At 32.9% G+C, this 17470-nt stretch overlaps 2 long non-coding RNA genes across 2 annotated transcripts; both read left to right on the top strand.

The window, feature by feature from the left end:
• The first annotated feature begins 5707 nt into the window (after nucleotides 1-5707).
• LOC139905835 (uncharacterized) lies at nucleotides 5708-7389 on the top strand. Its single transcript, XR_011780909.1, has 3 exons — nucleotides 5708-6421; nucleotides 6475-6614; nucleotides 6677-7389. It is a non-coding gene; the product is annotated as an uncharacterized lncRNA (long non-coding RNA).
• Nucleotides 7390-7957: 568 nt separating this feature from the next.
• Nucleotides 7958-9818, top strand: LOC121120922 (uncharacterized). Its single transcript, XR_011780851.1, has 4 exons — nucleotides 7958-8069; nucleotides 8113-8401; nucleotides 8462-8571; nucleotides 8659-9818. It is a non-coding gene; the product is annotated as an uncharacterized lncRNA (long non-coding RNA).
• The last annotated feature ends 7652 nt before the right edge of the window (nucleotides 9819-17470 follow it).

Raw genomic sequence — 17470 nt, 5'->3', positions numbered from 1 at the left:
CTAATATAAGCGAATAAAAAGTTTATTCCGACTTTTCCAAGAAAAACATCTTCATGGCAACAAGTTTCTTAAGTATGAGAATCCTCTTCAATACCGAAGTAGAACTTTGCCCAAACAGGCAGCAATTTCACACAAATTATTGGTGTAGCAGCTCCTGGTAATTGATAATCAAGGGGTTCCTTATAAGCAGAGGTCGAATTTGTAAAAGCAAACCAGGGAGATGGTCAGCGATTGATTCTGATTATTGGGGGCTCAGGTTTTTTTTTGAAAATACAGTTGATTAATGTGCAATTTTAACGCATGTTACTATATATATAGCGTATAAATGAATAAATATAAATAATGTTAATTTTTGAACATTTTCATTGTATGAGATAAGGCCCAGGGCTCGCAAATCTCATGCAATTGGCGTTAAAATAATGGTAACGTTGTGGCTTGGAAGCAAAAATAGAATAGCAGCCTGTCTCACCTGATTGATTGACCTAAATTGTAGTATTGTCACGATCAGGACCGCTGATTCGGTAAATAAAATACCCGACTCTGAGTCCATAGGCAGTACTTTGAATGTTCCCCACTCTGACTCCCGAATATAATTTATGTACTTGTAACCGAGGACAAAACAACCTCATACTACAGCGTTACTCTTTACTCAGATGACATTGTCTATTCACAAGATTAAGTAACAAACTAGCATGGCTACTGACTATGCTCTACCCAACATAATAGTTTAGACTTTAGAAATGGTCAGGAATTGTGATTGTATATACTACAGAGCACGTTTGAAATTTGTGAAGTAAATTTATAAATGAGTTAACTTTTAAGTTTCATAAATTAATAGTACTTTAAACTTATAATTTATAATCATTTATGATTTTTTTTACAAACACTCAATGTAAGCCTTACATTCTAAATGAGTTTTATTAGATAAATTATAATAATTTTTGAATCTGGAGCCGGAGTCGGTACAAATTTTTCGACTCCTGCCTTCGATTTCACCAAAAAAGGCACTCCGCAGCCCTGGTCACGGTCACAATAATTTGGTACCGGTGTCGATTCTAAAATAAGTATCGGTAGTTCAATACTTTTCGATATATATTCGACTAAACATATTTAAAAAAATGTCGTTTGTTGGGGTTTTAGTAGTTTACTAAATAGGTAAGAATGTCGCTCTCTCTAACACTAGGTACTGGAGAGGAGAATCATTATTAATATAGCATTGACCATGACGTGTAGATAATTTATTGCTTATTAGTTAATAATATAATATAGTTGTGTAAATAAGACAATAATCAGTCGTCATCATTATTGGATCATTCTAAACATAACAAAGCTAAAGGTAATTAACATGCACTTACAGAGGAGTTCGAGAGGTGATGGGAGAGAGGACTAGCTCATAAATTTGATAATACTATACTAGACCATTTTCGTTCTTGCTTTCTTTTATAAAGTATAATCATCTAACTTATAAATTTGGGAGGAGGGGTTACATCATAGGTAGGACAATTTGATAATGATGCAGTGGCTCTGCCAAATCCGGTTCCAATATCTATTTACTATAGTACTGTTTTAAATGTATAATTACCCCAGGACCACTGTAGTACCGAGTTACCAAACAGCACTATTATACATTGATACATGCACTTTTGAGGCTCAAATTACTATTTTAGCGATCTTTTCGTAAAATTATTATTCATGATAATAAAGCTTACTGTCTATCAAAAGTTTATCCCTTTGTTGCCTAGTTTAATTTTCCGCGATCAAGAAGCAAAGTCAAAACCTAAATAACTTTTTATTAGAAAAGTATAATGAAAAATGATATTGAAAACTTTTAGCAATCAATATTGGCAAGAATGATTCAATATGGGCGCCTCAATCCTCTATCACAGCCTCCATACGAGGTAGGAACTTGGCACAGATTAACACAATATATTCGGCGTTGGCCCATTGCTTCTTGATGCTGACCTTAAGCTCCTGCACATTTCTATGTGATGTCTTCCCAACCTTGCTCTCTAAGACACTCCACACACTGAAGTCGAGAGGATTGAGATAAGGACTGGAAGAGGACCAGAAAGTCTTGTCCCAGAAGTCAGCAAAGTGCTCTTTGCAGAACTCATGTGTCTTCAAGGCCGAATGGTTGGGGGCACCATCTTGGGTCCACGCATAGTTGTTCTCAGGATAGTTAGCATTCAGCCAAGTCAAGGGCTCTGGACCTTAAAGTTGGCATTAGCTCCGATTTTCTCATTAGGCTTAAAGAAGAAGGGATCCATTTTCTTCCCATGAGAGGCCACGACTCCCAAGAACATTGTTTGGGCCGCATTTTTTGTCCTGAAGGTGTTCTGGACTTCTTTAGGTGATGCTGCTACAAATGTGTGGTTTCTGGGGTTTAAAACCAGGTTGACTGTCAATATCTATTTGTCGGAGAAGGTCTTCACAGTTGACGGATTAATTACTTTTCAAGTAATTAAGGACTTTTTTGTATCTCTCAAGTCTTAAGGCCTTCATCTTGTCGGTGATGAGATGTCTTGGAGTCCTAACAAAGCTTTTAAGGCCAAGGTCATCATGAATTGCCCTCTTGACGGTGATATCGTCCCAGTTGAACTCGTCGGCCAAACGGTGAATTGATACTGTTGGATCTTCCTTGATCTTGGCTTCCAGGGACTTGAGAAATGTTTAATTTCGCTTCAAACCATTTCCTCATCTTCCTTCCCTTTGACTCCTTTCCAATTCTCCTTGGCCACCCTGCTGTTCAGAACTATCCTCACGGTCACGCCGAGAATGTCTGAAATAATTATCGGATCAACATTCGTGTCGAGAAGATCCAAAACCTTTAAGATTTCTTTTCACTCATTTTTCGTCCGATTTTGATCAAATCAAAACAATTTGTAAGAAAAATAACACATGTATCGGAACATTGCTTGAGATGTCACCTGAAACCTTTATTAGTCAAAAAAAAAATGAAAAGAATCATTTCGTGGAAAATTTTCCTGTCGCACTCTGTATAATAGCGGTAGTACCGGGCATTGCCCGTTGTTATTTGGTGTAGACGAACGGACAAACTGTGATTTAATATTTTAGAAGATAACTTCCCAAGAAAATCCTCAGTGTTACTATTTTTTTTTTCAAGAGCACACTTACACGTAGTTACTCAATACTTATAAGCGCTCTCCCCAGAATTAAATAATAATAACAGGTTGATGATTTTTTTTAATATGATGTTAGGAGCCAGGGAGTACTTTAGTCTATGTGTAGGTGTATGTGTTCGGGATTTAAAGTGATAAGTTATAAGTTTTAGAGAAGAAGAAGAGAAAATAAGACAAAGGATTTCTGTAAATAATATGAAAGTTGAGCGAACGACAGTTCAACTTGGATATTTTTTCTTCCCTTAGCCTTATAGTCTCTTTTTTTTTTTTAAGTGTGCAAAGATACGAATAACAACATGCAGCTAGAATAATTCTTTATCTTTTCTTTTAGTGAAGCAGAGGAGTACAGAGTTAGTTTTAATTTCTTAATGTACGGGCAACGCCGGGCAAACCTATTCTAGTTCCAAGAGTGTCTGCAGGATTAGAAGATATATATTTAAAATGGAATTTCACATATTTTCACATGATAATTTTTTTCTGAATAGTTGTGAATTTTTTAAATTAATTGAAATTTTTTTTTTTAATTTTTCAAATTAAAAAAAAATCCATTTTTTTCCAATAAATTTTAATTTTGCAAAGAGTGAATAGTTATTAAAGTAATATTCATGACAAACTCAACAAAAAAAATTGTCTTGTAGCCCCATAATTGGACATAATTTATTAAAATTTGACAATGTACTTGTGACTAAAATTTAAATATGTATTGCGAGATACTATAACTATAAGAGCAAGTGTCAGAAGAAGAAAAAAATCCACAATCTTTGGAAATATATTCAACATGACATTTAGTAATTATATTACTCTATCAAATATGACTGATATTTAGCGGATACGCCCTAAGTTTATCTAAATGACAATATCAAAAAGTCTATATAGACTAAATGTTAATTAAATTATTTACAATATATGTATTTGAATCTAATGTTCCGCCTTTCAACTGTTAATTAATTTGCAGAGCAATCTTTAATAGGTTAAAGCATGTTTTACTGGGGTTTAGTTTGGACAATTACTGGGCCAAGTGAGATTATGGGTAATATTTTCCGTGACCTGTATTTTTGTAGCTAACATTTTTTCCGCCTACAATTATACCGCTCGCAATTTTTCCTTGAGTAGATTTTGTCCAAAGACATCCTTTACTCCAGGACTTGAACGCAAAAAACGAACATTTGTATTCCACAAGAATTACGTGCTATTGATTTTCTTATTAGTTGCTGTAGTAAATTATTAAATGCTAGGTCATTCATTTATCATCGTTTCATTTTCAATGCTCCTTGCAAGTTAAAAAATGGGCAAAAATAGCACATGCACTCTTTCGGATTGTAGAACTGGATACCGATCAAATTAAAATAAAGAAACTTATTCGAAAATCACATTACATGGCTTCCCAACTAATATAGATATGATAAATAAATGGAAAATAGCCATTCCAAGCACTTAGGCACAAGGTATTATACTCGTATCTGTTACATCGGAATTCATTAATTAAATTATACAGTATATAATTATTTTCTCAACTTTGTATTTCTTTCAGATGGCAAATCAATAAATATAAAAAAAACAGTAATATCTTCCCTTCACTTCACAGATAGTAATTATAGAGACCAAAGCTTAAATACTGACCACCCTTTAAAACTTCGATTATTGAAGAAGGGTGCTATTCTTTTAAAATTCCCTCGTCCAAGTTATTTTTCTAAAAAATCCATTAAATGTAGAAATACAGAAAAAAAGCAGCTAATAGAAGAAAATCAAAAAATTAATCATATGAACCAGGAATGGATAAATTCCGATGATATTTATACCTTGGATGAATTAAAAGAAAAAATTAAAGAGAACAATATTCCATCAAGTGTACTTTTTATTTCCAAAGATACTTCATTAACGTACTTCCTTATTAAGAAACCAAGTTTAGGTAATTCAATTATTTTTTGATTTCTAATACGAGCATAATTTAAAACATTTTTTTAGGAGCTCCAACTATTGTCTTTAGTTCGGTCATAGACTCGAACCTAACATTTGAAATGTATAAGGAAAATAAATTATTACCTTTATCCATAGTAAGCCATATAGTGCCTTCACAAAAAATCAATACCTGTTCCGAAGTATTGAATATTCTAGTAATTCTGAAGGGTATTGAAACAAATTCCAATCCTGATCCAATTAAATACATTGAAAAACAAGTTGAAAGCATTTTGAATATTCTTTCAGATGTTGAGGATGATATCGCTAAATCAATCAGTGTTCTTATGAAACAGTTTCTTTTGGTATTAAAGCCTAACAGGAAAACACTATTCTCCTACTCTTTTGACTGTTGTTTCTCTATGGGGAAATATTTCACCCGATTTATATAAATACATGTTTAAGGAAGGCCTTCTTATATTACTAACGGTACGTTATTTGATGTAAGGGATAGAATTAGAATCATATAAATATCTAGAAACCAGATTCAAATCAATACAACATAAAGATCATAAAGTACTTATTTTCATTGATGAAGTGTATGTCATTCAAAAAATTGAATATTCAAAAGGGAAATTTACAGGGCTAGAAAACATGGAGCCTACCAAGGTTAATACATAGAAATACAAGGTTATAAGTAAGGGTGATAATTTTGGTAAGAATAGAAAAGCGTGCGAGGAGAAAAGAAGAAATACTTATGGCATCATTGATTAAATAATATACATCTTCTTCTATCAATCATGAACGTTATCATTCCCGCCTTTATTATTCAATATTAATATAATAATATTAGATGGGGATAGTTGATAGAGAACTGAATAAAATGCAAAAAATAACGTCGCCTTCTGTCTGGATTTCTGAAAATGGAGGCCTAGGAATTTGGAAAATACTTACCGGATGAGAAACAGATGGCTTGTCGAGTTTGTCGATATAAATGTGCCTTTAGTCCCCTGTCTAGAATTACACGCCACTCATTATCCTCATCTCATAATAAGAGTATCGATATTCATCTATAAAATCAAATAAACGATGAATACATCAAGTCAGACTTTAACTCTGATCTCACAACGATGCTTATTGCATCTAATATAACCTTATCCATTGCTAATCATCTACGTTCAAAAAATTTATGGAGAAATACAAGGGTAAACATATCCCTTCCCGATGAACCATCATTAAATTAATGGAGGATGTTGTTACTGATGTCATTTATAGAAATACATATAAAAATGTTTTGAGTCATCCACACCAAATGACGATCAAGTTATAAGTAAAAAGTATTTACGAATATCTAAATGGAACTCTGAATTTTGTACTATCTCATAGTAAGTATTCAATTTTTTTTTAAATCTAACCATAAAATATGATTCTATTTTAGCTAAACATATCAAGAATTATGATACACAACTCAGTAAAGGGCAAAAACAACTGCTTAAATGGTCACAACAACGGGGGTAGTAGCTTTGGATGGTTTGCAACTAGTTTGTCTGAGACTACTTACTTCGCTTTAAGACTTGGGTATGATAATTAGGTTTTCCAATATTACATAGTCAATAAATATTACTTTTTTATCACTTAAGGCTTAGCTATGGTTGATGGGCTCCAAGAAGTGGTGTTCAGAAAACTCATAAAAGGCAAAAACAACTGTTTAAATGGTCACAACAACGAGGGTAGTTACATTGGGTGTTGCATTATAATTAACAATTGTGTATATCCTTCATGATAATAGTATGTTGTTATATAAGCATACCTAAATAACGGGGGAAAATCTTTTTTGATGCTCTTAATAGAGAGTAATATCGCCGGACATTACTACATAATCAGCTTTGCTCTAAATCTTTACGATTAATTTATTTCTAACATTTTTTTATTAATATATTTATTGTCTAATTTTATGATTTTGACATTTACTTTATTATTAATAATTAGTTAGATCTCATCGGTAGAGATATATCTATCCTGTGCACAATTGTATATAGCAACTTCCACATGAAGAAGAGGGGTGATTATCTTTTTGATTAAACTCCACGTCTCGCTTGTGTATTACAACCTAAAGTTATGACATATTTAACTGAATTCCGATGTTAGAACAAGGAAAAATTATCTGGATCAATCTATTATTTCAATATTCTGTATTTATAATTTATTATTATTAATAGTTATATGATTTTAATTGTTTAATTTTGTATATTTAACTTAAATGTTTAATGTTTTATTTTTTAGTATGTAGATTATATTTAATTAAAGCCTTCTGTTTTAAACTTTGAGCTTCAAATATATTTCAAATACTCTACCTTGTCGTTTCATTAGCTATTATTCTGAGAATAAGGTTCATAATGAATTACAATTTCATGGAGTGTGACGTTTTCAAATCTACTGTAACGGATAAAAAACGTCGAAGTCAATTATACGTAGTATATCTTCATTAAATATTTTGCTAATAAATACATTCGTTATACCCTCAAAAATCATAATAAAGCAGGCAGATGATAATCACATCAGTATTTTAAACAATGATACCATATGTCTTTTTTCCCCCCTCCTCCTTGCACGCGTTTTTTCTCTACAATATTATCAACTATAGTTATAAGATAACTCACTTATACCATAACGCGTGTACGACTGATGTTTGATTTCCACCACGCTTTTGTTAGTGACGTCATATTATATTAGTGGTTGCGTGTTTTCTCAAAATCTGTTTATCTTGACCAGCAGTAGGTACGATAATTTTAATTGAAAATTCTAGTAATAGTGACGTCATAGACTATAAGTGGCTGCGTTTTTGTCAAAATCTGCCTATCTTGGCCTGCAGTTGGTACGATACATCAAATTAAAAATTCTAGTAAGTCCGATTACATGATAGTCTAACCTTGTATTTCTTTAACCTTGGAGCCTACAAAAACATTCTTCAACATATTCAAAAATCATTCAAAGTTCTTTCCAGTGAAGTATGCGCACAAATTAACTGATAAAGTAATTAATCCACGAACCATTGAGCAAGCTAAAGTCAAACTAGCTATTTGTATTTTTTCATGACTCTGAGGACGTATGAAAATATGAATTTAATATGGGGAGAAAAGGCAAACTTTTTGTCCTTGATAAAAGAGTTCTGGTGTCGCATAAATTTAAAAAATAAATCCGAAGCCATCGTTTGAAAGATAATAGAAGGGCAGTTGTTGATTTTAGGGATTGTGAAACCCTTATTATTTTCAAACAATTTGTTAACTGGATTTGTAAATAGGATAACTTAAATAAATTAGGTTTAAGCAAGAAAACTTTTTACACTCTGAAACATTCGTCGGCTAGTGAGATTGAACTTTCAATATATTTATTAAAATTCAAAGAAATGGATTATGTTCTTCTAGGAAAGATCTGAAATTTCTTTTCTTAGTCCAAATCGAGTCCTCCTGGAGTTCGAAGTCTCAATTTAATAAACGTTAACTACAACCCATGTTGGAATTTCCAATTCTGATTAGTGAGTTATAATTATAATTAATTGATGTCCAAATTAACTGAATAATATTTTCTTCACTTCACTTCTATGTATTGAATATAACTAAAGAAAACAGCACGCACTTTTAATAGGTTGCTTGAGCTATTCAAGTCCTATAGTAAAATATATCTTTGGATTTTGTCGTATGACATCTTGGCCACCTTTTTATGTTTTTCTATTATCGGCTCGAACTTTACAGTTGTATCTCGATCAGATTAATTATATAACATAGGAGAAGAAGAAAAAAGGAATAATGATAAAGGGGTAATCTGTAATCTTGTACTGTTTATATATTATTATAACCAAGGAGAAGGAGTAAGAAATCACGGATCTGGGATGCTGAATCTATTTCGATAGGACTCATAGACTTGTGGGTTGTCAATGAATCATAATCGTCCCCTTAGATGTGTCTTTAAGAAATGGAACAAAATTTCATCGATAGAAAGAATGGAATATTTATTGATGAATCATAGCTCTTTTCCGAGGATGGTGAATAGCCTCTTATTTCTCCACCGTATCTATTTTTACTATCAACGAGATTAAATAAATCACAAAGTTGCATCTCTTTTCTTGGATTCATCTCACTTGGCTTTAGTCTTATCCAGGGATCACTATTAATATATATGAAGAGTGAACGTCTTTTAGAAAATACATAGGTTGACATAAACAACCTTTAGTATATCTACGTAACAAAGCAAACTGCTTGATTTGATAAAAGATAATAATCTAATTAATTATTCGACTAAACGACTCTTTTTTTTTAATTTGTGTATTCATGAACAAGGTTCGTTTCCCAAGTGGAATCCATGTATTCGTCTTCTTGCCTCTTTATTCGTTGAGGACTCATAAACGAGGTTCGACTGACTATCATCCTTATTTAATATTTTAGATGGTGATCGTAAAGAAATTCAACCTTCGGAGTATACATTTTATTCACCAAGGACTGACTCACGAAGAAATAGATGAGCTCATATCGTGATCAGTCTCACGTGAATTAATATAATATAGACTTTAATAAATTCATGAATTAGCTCTTGACCTTTGATTGATACTGATGGATGATTAACTAAAGGAACTTTCGATGAAATCCTAACTAAATAATGATTGTTTCCTCCGTTTAAGGATTTGTGTAAGGATTATGTGTTTACTATTATTCAAAAAACATTACATTTTATAATTTTACAGACCTATTCAATTAGAGAATAATAATCACGTTACAAAGAAAAAAATTGTAGTTATTATGTGTATTTCTGAATGCCCATTTAAAAACATACTTAAATTATTATTATGTGATAAAATTACCTAGAACCATTATTTTCTATTTTCAAGAAAATAAGCAAAATGTTTCAACTAAAAAATGTAACATACTGTTATCTCACTGAAATAGAAGTTCACTATGTATTTTCTGCCAGCTCTTGATTTTTCTAATTCTCTTTCCAGTTCCCCTTATTGCTGTTGGGAACCTTGATTGGTTGAACTCGAACTAGTTGTTATTAAGCTTTGAACAATTAACATATGTTACTTCAAGGGTGGTTAAACTGTTTCGAAAAAGTACCTAACTACTAACTGATTTTGTTTTTTTATTCATTTTTTCAGATTAAAGTTTGCGAGGTACAAGAAGCCTTGTGATAGTATTTATTCTATTAATTGATAGATTTTCCAGTTAAATCCTAGGAGTGTTACTTGCATCATACAAAACAAGTCGAAATGTATTCGTTAACGAAGGTTTTTTTCATGACGAAGACAAGACAATTTTTTATTGGGGTCTCGAAGAATATTGTGTCGAGATACAAGGGCATTCCGGTGTTTATCGTAAGCAGAATCTATGGTCCTTTCTTTTTTTAAATTTGAGTTGAATTTCGAATCTCTTTATCTTTTTTCAAAAGATATTTCGAGACTTTACATAAGATTTATTTGTCAACTGAAATTACAACTCCCTAAAACTAGTAATTTTCAAGGTCATTTGAATTTTTTGGGGGGGGGTTTTAGGATAATAATTACTGAAATTTAAACCCTCATGGTATATTTTTTTCGTGAGATAGATACTTAAACAATTAATAATATGCATTTGAATCGAAATATAATATTCAAGACTTTGAGGGTTATTCATGATCCTTTATTACATATATATCAAAAACTAAACTTATAATCTTTCTTACGAGAATTTTATCTAGAGACTGAAGTCTAATACATTCTGCATCGATAGATGTTTAATATCAGTTTTATAAATTTAGCGAAGTCAATGCGGGTCATTAAGAAAAAAGAGTATTCAATTTTTTTTAAATATAACCATAAAATAGGATTTTTTTTAGCTAAACATATCAAGAATTATGATACACAACTCATTAAATGGCAAAAACAACTGCTTAAATAGTCACAACAACGGGGGTAGTAGCTTTGGATGGTTCGCAACTAGTTTGTCTGAGACTAGTTTCTTCACTTAAAGACTTGGTTATGATAATTAGGTTTTCCAATATTACATAGTCAATAAATATTACTTTTTTATCACTTAAGGCTTAGCTATGGTTGATAGGCTCCGAGAAATGGTGTTCGGAAAAATCATAAAAGGCAAAAACAACTGCTTAAATGGTCACAACAACGGGGTAGTTACATTGGGTGTAGCATTATAATTAGCAATTGTGTATATCCTTCATGATAATAGTATGTTGTTATATAAGCATAAATAAAGGGGAAAATATCTTTTTTGATGCTCTTAATAAAGAGTAATATCGCCGGACATTACTACATAATTAGCTTTTGCTCTAAATCTTTAAGATGGATTTATTTCTAACATTTTTTTATTAGTATATTTATTGTCTAATTTAATGATTTTTTACATTTACTTTATTATTAATAATTAGTTAGATCTCATCGGTAGAGATATATCTATCCTGTGCACAAGTGTATTATATAGCAACTTCCACATGAAGAAAAAGGGGTGGAGCTCTTTTTGATTAAACTCGACGTCTGATTTATGTTTTGCAACCTAAAGTTATGACATATTTAACTGAATTCCGATGTCAGACCAAGAAAATATTATTAAGATCAATATATTATTTCAATATTCTGTACTTATAAGTTATTGTTATTATTAGTTATATGATTATAATTGTTTAATTTTGTATATTTAATATAAATGTATGACGATTTCATGGAGTGGGACGTTTTCAAATCTACTGTAACGGATAAAAAACGTCTAAGTCAATTGTACGTAGTATATCTTCATTAAACATTTTGCTAATAAATACTTACGTTATACCCTCAAAAATCCTAATAAACCAGGCAAATCAGAATCACATCTGTATTTTAAACAATGATACCATAAGACTTTGTGGATTGGTTTATTTAATTTATTTTGGTAGTCAAAATAAAGTCGATTCCTTTTTATATGAAATAAATAAATAAAATAAAGGTGATCCCAAAAACCCAAGTGGTATATTATATTCAATCGTGGTTCATATTTTCAATCTGCTTTACCATATCTTTCATTGCAAGGCATTAAATATTGTCATCTTAATTCCCAAGAACGGTGCTGCTTCTTACGGCTTTCGATGAAATTGTGAAAGGACAGAATGCCTTGAAATTGTTACTTCCGAATGTGATGATGGTCATTATTTTCAAAATTTTATTAATTTAATTTCATCAAAAATCTTCAATTTTTTTAAGTATGCAAGAAATAGCCGTAGCTCAGTGGACAACGTACCCAGGAATATTGATTCTCAGAGGTTATACAAATATGAAATCTGAAGCTTTAACAAAGCTGTCATTTATTATTATTAAAGAGAAGAATTAGCGTAAAATAATCATTATTCACTAGTGCGTGTAAGACGAATAATAACTCTGAGAATTTGTTGTGTAGTTATAAGTGTAATTCCTTGTTGGACTCGGAGTAGAAATGATGATCGACACTGCTGAAATTTGTTCACATATCTTTACTAGTTACGGTGTGGGATTTGTGTTTATTTCCTTCATAACGTTGCTACTCGCAGCTAATTTTATGAAACGTCATGACAGCTAAGCTGTTCTCCGCCAAGACATTTTTCAAATGATCAGACTGACCTCGTTAATTTTCTGTTTCTTTTTTTGACATAACGACATTTAATATTCTTTGAATTTCTAATTATTCTCTTGAACTCAATCAAGGAATACTAAAACCAAACACAGAGGCTATGATTCTTCCTTTGTTTTATAAATTATAACAAAGGAAAACGTGGTTCACAAAAATTAATCAATTGATTTGTTTTGTTATCATTATTAATTTCTTAATTAATACTAGTGTACAAGTGTCCTGCTTCTGGAGGGAAGCATGACAGCATTACAAAGGGTCTGGATGTGAGCTTTCCCAAATTCCTTATAAAAGAAACCAAAAAAATAACCAACCAGCTTAGGACCATGCCAAGAGATACAATTGACTAGACACCAACAGCAAATTCACAATTATGTAGTTTGCATTTTAAAGTGACTGATTTTATCATTGAATAAGTAGATAAATCCTGTAATAAAGGAAAACCACTCTAACTAAGGTAAGCAATGCTCCCTAATACTATACATATGCTTGTGAATCCCTGAGACGACTCGTTTTTTGGTTAAATTCCTTTAAAATATTTTTAAAAGCACTGTGTGATAAGTGTTAGTTGTCTGGACAACGAAATTATAGGATATTTCAGATACATTCCCTTCAAATTCTAAATTATTTAATTTAATATTGTAATTTCTACCCTTGTAATTTTAGTAATCAATGATACTTATAAATGATACATAGGTGTGCGCGTCTAAAACTGAACACTCCTTTAAATTTTACATCATACACTTATTCGTGATTTTATTAAGTTGAAACCGATTTATACTTCGAGGCAAGGGTCTTGACTAGTTATAAACAAAACTCCAGCAAAATCTAAATAGCAACAGTGAAACAACAGCCGATAATATGGAGAGACGTCGAGTCTCAATTTTGGAACTTTCCGGGCGGGGAAAAACTCCCACTGAAATTGCCAAGGTTCTGAACTGCAGCCGCACCACCATTTACAGCGTGGTAGCCAAAGGGACTTCTGAGGCGATCACAAGATCTAAGTCAAGGTCTCGAAGGTCGGACGAAATGGTTGCTGCCGTAAAAAAGTCTGTCGAGGACAAGAGAGGCAAGGTCACCGTCAGCAGCCTCTCCAGGGAGTTCAACGTCAGCAGAAGGACCATGGACCTGCGAGTTAAGAAAGATCTTGGCCTTAAGGTCTACAAGGTGCTAGGGATGATGACGTGGTGCATGTGGGTAAGGAACGGCACTTCGACAACCTCCAGGTCCTGGATGTTGTTGCGCCCGACGGTCAGAAATAGGATCTCATCTTCTTGGAGGACCACGAGAGGCTTAACTCTGAGACGTACTGCCAATACTTGAAGGACAAAGTGTTCCCTTGGGCCAGGCCTACTTACGGGGACAGGTGGTGTTGGCAGCAGGACGGTGCCAGCTGCCACACTTGCAACTTTACACAAGAGTTCCTTCAGATTGAGACTCCATCCTTCTTCGATCGGAATTCTTGGCCGCCTCACTCGGCTGATTGTTTGCCGCTTTACTTCGCAGTGGTAAGGCGTTTAAAGGGGATGCAGTCGGGAGTCCAATACAAGTCCAAGGACCAGCTGAAGTCTGCCCTCAAGAATGCCTGAGCCAACCTCGACCAGAGCTTCACTGCCAAGTCATGCAGCATGTTCCGGTCCAGGCTGGAGTTGGTAGTGGAGAACATGGGTGGCCATATTGAATAGGTTTGTGTGTAAGACTCTCATCTTTCATGTTAAATAAATTAATTCGTCGACCACTGTTATGTATTTCATATTTCCTTTCATGTTCTTATCTTCTTGTATGTATTATAAGTACTGTATTTTACGTAGTATAAATAGTCATGCATTTTGTAAATAAATTAGGGTATGGTTTTGTATAATAAATAATACAGATGTTCCTGTAAAAAGTGTTTAACTCCTCCACGCATTTCTTCTCCTCATGTCTCTCGGTCATCCTGGATCTCTCCTACTATAAATAAGTTTTTGTCTCTCCCTCGTCAAGACACAACAACCACTTTAAAAATTACAGAATTATTTAAATATTTTAAAAATTTCAGAGTGTTCAGTTTTAGACGTGCACACATGTATATTCACAGGCGGTTGAAAGATGATACTATCCCATCAAAGTGGACGAATCTTATCTTGCAAGCTATCTCTCATCACCATCACCACCTGAGACCAACACAGGCATTAACTATCATCAAAAGAGTGTTGTAGAATGAAGCTCTAGAGCAGGAGTCACCAAAACTACTGCCCGCGAGCCAGATCAGATCCCCAACGTCAGTTCATCTGTCCCGCCAACCGTATTTGGATTTGATTGATAAAACGTAGGAAACATGAAACTTTGTGATAAAATTTAAATTTGAATATTATGTTTAGAATACTAGAAGATCCTGATTGCTATGTATCTTATTATTGTTGTAGTGTATTTTATGCATATTATTTTGTAAATAACTATAGAGTACTTTTGTCCTGTTTTGTGTATTTCTAGAAATATATATTCAATGTACATGTAGCACCTGCAGGAGCGAGATTCATTTCCTCCCTCTTTATTTGGGTATCTCACAATTACGCATCTTTCCCGTTCTTTCTTTTTCGGATCCCTTTTAATTCACCCTTCATAATGGCTACTAAATAAGAAAGGTGGACACCGAGTGTCGCGTTTTCAATGAAGAGTGGGCAATAAAGTATTTCTATGTAGAAACAAAGAACCAGCAGTTGCGTAATATAGAGCGAAAGTGTTGCAGTTTGGAAAGAATACAGGCTTAGGCGTCCCTATGAAACAAAACATCCATCAACATATTTAAAGTTTTCTGGAAAGTTACGCTCTGAAAAATATGAGTCCATCAAATGTGGTCTAGAAACTCAAAGAAACTTCTTCAAGATAAAGGTTGCTGAAAATGAATCTGTCACTCTTACAAGTTACAAAATAGTGTATAAGATGGCAGAACGAGGAAAACCGTTTACTCATGGCAACTTCATGAAATGTTTGATGGAATAGCAAATGACTTGCGTCTTGAGAAATCCGATTTGTTTAGAAGTATCAGCCTTTAGGCAAGTTCAGTTATGCGGAGAATAGATAATACTTGGAGATAATATAGTGCTTCAAATCTGCAAAAAATTTGTGGTATTCTCTGGCGCTGGATGAGTCTACTTATCGTTCGAGTACTTTACAACTTCTCGTTTTAATTCGTAGTTTCAATTTGGACTTTCAGATAACGCAAGAGTTGGCATACTTTTACAGTATGCATGGAATATCAAATGGGAAAGACATATTTATGGATGTTCAAAAAACTTTGCAAGACTTTAGTTTTTAGTGGAATCAGCTTCAACGTGTTACAAGGGATGGAGGAAAAAATTTGGCTGGAGTGAGGAAGGGTTTTTGAAGAGCTTTTCAGATCTTGACAGAATTGCGAGTGACATTCTTCAGTTTCAGAATCTTTTTCATTGTAACCTTGATGATGTACCAGTTGGAGCTCATTGATTTACAGCAAATTATTTTTTGAAAAAGAAGCACAGAGAAGGGAAACTTGTTGCATTTTATAGCTCCTTACCTGATAAGGATTTTCGAAACTAAAGAACTTTGCCACTGGTATGCAGTGTTAACTTCGTCAGCCATTTTCAGTTTCGTTTCGTCTTCGTTTCGTTAACGTCTTGTCTCGTCTCGTCTTTGTCAGCCAATAGTCTTCGTCATCATTTCGTCTGCCTCATAATATTGTCTTTGTTACATTTTGTCATAGTTATCTTTTATTTCGTCTTCGTCAGAGTTTCGTCTTCGTCAAAGTTTCGTCTTAGTCTCGTCTTTGTCATGACATTTGTCAGGTTCGTACTGACTAAAAATCAGATAAAGGAAAAAAACGCCATCTATTTGCAAAGCCTGGAACATTTCACCCCATATGTAACTAGATCAAATTGACAGATTTCCAATAAATTTTGATTAAACTCCATCAAATGGCTTTATGATTCGAAAAAGACACCTTGATTAAATCCTACTTGATGCCAATGATAAACAATGATATTTGAATTAACACTACTGTTTTTTTAGTTCTTATGTGTTTTTCTTTTAGCAGTTTTCATTAAATTGCATACTTTGACTCCACGAACCTATATAATAACTTGATACTCAATTGGTAAAGAAAAGGAGAGTTATCCGTCAGCTGTTGACATCCATGTTAGGTATCTATAATAATAATTATTTTATTAATTTTTATCTCTCACCCTGAACATTAGAGGCTTCAGATAAAGATAAGATTCCAGTTCTTCTCCTTCCTTTTCAATCCTAATTTATCGAAGTATTATTGTCTGTTAATTCATAAAAACGGAATCCTTCTTTTAGTTAAAGTACTCTTTCACTTTCATCGTTCAGCGTCTAACTAACTTACGTTTTGGATCTCCAAACGGTCTTCCTCTTATCCTTCTCATTGATAAAAACTCTTATAAAATAAAGCCAGTGTTCTTTGAGAAGCCAACAATAAACTAGAATAATTTGAAAATGTTATATTCGAAAGATTTTAAGAATAATATTACAGTGATATGTGAACATTTTATAAAACTTTTAGATCTCCCGAAATTTAGGGATAAAAAAATAGAGATCCTTACTATATATTTATGAAGACAAAAAATTTACTGCGCAGTTTCAAATCTTGGCTGGTCTCATTTTGTATAATAGTCTATGTAAAGACTATGGAAAAACTAATAAGTAATAAGTAATAACTCCTCCATACACGCTTTCGTAGATTATCCCAGTGTTTGAATTCTTTAACTATTTATTTTCTTATACGTAAAGGGACTAGATGGCAAAGAATCAAAATTCACAAAAACACTGGTTTTTTTT

Source organism: Lepeophtheirus salmonis, chromosome 6 (genome assembly GCF_016086655.4).
Source record: "Lepeophtheirus salmonis chromosome 6, UVic_Lsal_1.4, whole genome shotgun sequence".
Classification (NCBI taxonomy): Eukaryota; Metazoa; Arthropoda; class Copepoda; order Siphonostomatoida; family Caligidae; genus Lepeophtheirus; species Lepeophtheirus salmonis.
This window is presented reverse-complemented; position numbering and strand designations above follow the sequence as displayed.